At 37.7% G+C, this 3,726-nt stretch overlaps 1 non-coding gene across 1 annotated transcript; it reads left to right on the top strand.

Annotated features, from left to right (window-relative positions):
* Positions 1-1,453: 1,453 nt before the first annotated feature.
* Positions 1,454-1,525, top strand: LOC133762655 (small nucleolar RNA SNORD61). The gene has a single exon (XR_009866324.1). It is a non-coding gene; the product is annotated as a small nucleolar RNA SNORD61 (small nucleolar RNA).
* The last annotated feature ends 2,201 nt before the right edge of the window (positions 1,526-3,726 follow it).

The raw sequence follows: 3,726 nt of genomic DNA, 5'->3' as shown, positions 1-3,726 counted from the left end.
TTGGACATCAAGAAAATTTTTGTTTTAATGGAATAATCAGTGAGATAAAGGAGTAATATAAGTTATGCAAACTTTTGTAGTGGATAAGGAAAGTAGAAACACTCCATCTGTTTTACAATGTGAATAGAAATTTGATATCAAAATTTAATGAAGATATTTTAAGTAAGGAAAACCCTAATCCAATTTTACTTGCAAACATAAAAGAAGGGGCCAGCACTGTGGCTTAGAGGAGTGAAGCCAATGCCTGCAGTTCAGGCATCCCATATGGGTGCAGGTTTGAGTCCTGGCTGCTCCACTTCCAATCCAGTTCTCTGCTAAGGCCTGTGAAAGCAGTGGAAGATGACATAAGTCCTTTGACCCCTGCACCCTTGTGGGAGACCCAGAAGAAGCTCCTGGCTTTGCCTGGGCTCAGCTCCAGCCATTTTGGCCATTTGGGGAATGAGCTAGTGGATGGAAGACCTTTCTCTCTCTCTCTCTCCCTCTCAAATAAAATAAATGTGTTAAGAAAAAGATAAACTTGACAAAGCTTTTATTCCAGGAAGAGAAATTTCACTTAACAATTAAAATTCAGTATTTCACTATGTTAACAAAAGAAAGGAGATACAATACCCCCTTATGGAAAAATTCCTGTACAATAAGAATAAGGAAATTTAAATTAGTCTGATAAAAATATCTACACATACACGTACAGCAAATGTTACTCTTGATATTTGCTGAAAACCGTCCTTCTGAAACAGGGCAATGCATCAAGATTGATATTTTGAAAACTTTCCCTATGAAATTAGGAAAAGGATAAAGATATTTATTTGTCACCCTTTCTATTCAGCACTTTTGGTAACCTTGAACTGTGCAGAAAGATATGAGACATTCATATACAACCGTTGCACAAGAAAAATTGTTTCTTATATTTCAAATAAAGTGACTAGATAAAGTCACAATTAAAACAAACTCTCAGATAAGTTTTTAAATCAATAATACATTAGTTTAACAAAGTAATTAGAAAGAAAGCAGTTAAGAATTGATGTTAAAAATACCATTTACAATGATGTTCACAAAGTAAAATATCTTGGAAAGAAATCACAGAAAATTTAAATTTTCGTGAGGTAGAAAACTCAATTTATCTGTAAGTTTGATGCCATCTTATTACAACTCTCAAGAAGTTTCTGTATGTGATTTAACAAGCTAATCCTCAATGTATATATAAAAAAGGATTAGCTAGATATCATTAAAAAGAAAAACACTGGAGAACTTGCACAACTAATTGTGATTTTAAGGATACAGTATATAAGTCAATGCATCATTGTTGGAAGAATACACAGATTAATCCAATGGATTAGAGATCTATGCATGTATTTCTGAAAAAGGTAATAAAAGAAACAAAAAATTAAGGAAAAGGTAAAAGTGTGCCTGATACAACACGATAGTCAAATAGACAAAAAATACTGATTTTGAAGCTATGATGAATTTTATTGCATTGGTCATCTGACATGACAATGTATTTTTTCCTCTAAGAATTTCCGAGGTTGAAAAAACATTTTTTAAAAAACATACTGAATTTAACTCCTGCTCAAGTTCTATGTAAAATCAAGGGCAGGTGTTTGATGCAGATAGGATGCCATGTGGAATGCCTGCATCCCATATCAGAAGACCTGAGTCTGAGTCCCAGCTCCACTCCTGACTCCAGTTTCCTTCTACTGCACACTGTGGGATGCAGCAAGTGATTTTTAAAGCCACAAATACCCAGACTGAGTTCTAGGCTTCTAGCTTTGACCCAACACAACTCCAAATGTTGCCAGCATTAGGGGAGTGAACCAGAGAATGTCAAGTCTCTTTATCTGTCTGCCTTTCAAATAAAAATGAAAATAAATAAATAAGAAGTAAGATCAAGATGGAGCATAGAACCAAATACGAAGGGGAATCCACAAAGCATCCTTTACTGCCGGGAATTCATTCTTAAACAACTCACACAAAAAATCACTAATCATGAAGATAAATATTGTTAAATTAGGCTACAGTGAGAGTATAACTTTTGATTATAAAGTACATCACTAAAGGATGACAAAACAAACTTCAGAATGGGAAAAGATGTTTATAATACATAACAAGTTTAGCTCTACAATATAAGGAGAATTTCCACAAACTGTTAAGATAAACAGTCCTATAGAAAAATGGGCAAACGGCATCATGAGAGAGGAAATCAACATAGCCATAAAGATATGAAAAGGTTCTCATAAGTTGTAAAGAAAATAGAAATTAAAACCAAGAGAATACATGCTATAATAACAGTGTTCCCTAAGATTAACCAATTGTGATATAATATGAAGTACATTTAGTCTCCACTCTTCATTCCTGACTTAGAGCTTTGGAAACCCTATGGATAGGGGACAATCTTCCATTCTACCACCTGGCTTCGGGCCCTCTTTTTCTTTTTCTAATATTTACTTATTTTACTTAAAAGAGTTACAGAGAGAGAGAAGAAGAGGCAGAGAGAGAGAGAGAGAGAGAGAGAGAGAGAGGTCTTCCATCCACTGGTTCACTCCCCAATTGGCCACAATGGCCAGAGCTTTGCCAATCTGAAGCCAGGAGTCTCCTCCAGGTGTCTTACGTGGGTGCAGGGGCCCAAGGACTTGGGCCATCTTCTACTGCTTTCCCAAGCCATAGTAGAGAGCTGGATTGGAAGTGGAGCTTCTGGGTCTTGAACTGGCACCCATATGGGAAGCCAGCACTGCACATAGCAGCTTTACCCACTATGCCACAGCGCCAGCCCCATTGGGTCCTCTTTCCAACACTGAGCTCCTGATGTAAGACCTTTGTAATTTCCTTAATAAGAACATCTTGCAAAGCTCTTAAGCCCTTTAGAATCTTCCAGGTTAGAAGGGATTTCCTGTTCTAATGAGGCAACTCTTGGTGGGCACCCAGATGGCCTTAAAAATAGCAGGTTGTTTGCCAGAGGAACCAACCTTGTAAGTTTAAGTATGGAACTCTCATCACTACCTTGACTTAAGACAATAGAGAGGAGAAGCTAATGACTGGATTAATCACCAATGGCTGATGACTGAATCAACCTTGCCCATGTAAAGAGATCTCCATAGAAGCCCCAAGGTATAGGGTTCAGATGAGCTAGAGAGATGAGCACATGTAGGTTTCTGGAGGACACAGAAGTCCCCACCCTGACCCTATATCTTGCCCAACCCATCTCATCTGGATGCTTATCTCCATCCTTTGTAGTGTCTGTTATAATAAACCGATAAAGAAATTGTTTCCTTGAGCTCTAAGAGTCATTCTGACAAACTAGTCAAATCCAAGGAGCAGTAGTGGGAGTCCAATTTATAGCCAACGAGAAGTACAGGTGACAGCCTACTACTTGCAAATTGGCACCTGAAGTGCAGTGTAGTCTTGAACTGAGCCCTCAACTTATGGGATCTGATTCTAACTCTGGGTAGGTGATGTCAGAATTGACTGAATTTGAGGACTCCAAGCTGGTGTTCCTGGAGCAATCGTCTATGGTAGGGAGAAAGCCACACATATATTTTAGTGACCAGAGGATAAATATTGTATTCTGTGGTAAGTGGTATTTGGAAAATTAGTTTGGTATTTCCTATTTTTCAGAAGAACATTCATACATTCCTGATGGGACTGTAAACTAGCAGAAACACTTTGGAGGTATTATTATTCTGATATGGATTCCAGGGACCCCAAGATAGCAAAGTAAAACAAAGCCAAGCA

This window comes from Lepus europaeus, chromosome 6 (genome assembly GCF_033115175.1).
Source record: "Lepus europaeus isolate LE1 chromosome 6, mLepTim1.pri, whole genome shotgun sequence".
NCBI lineage: Eukaryota > Metazoa > Chordata > Mammalia > Lagomorpha > Leporidae > Lepus > Lepus europaeus.
Note: the sequence above shows the minus strand (reverse complement) of the source record. Positions and strands in the feature narration are given on the sequence as shown.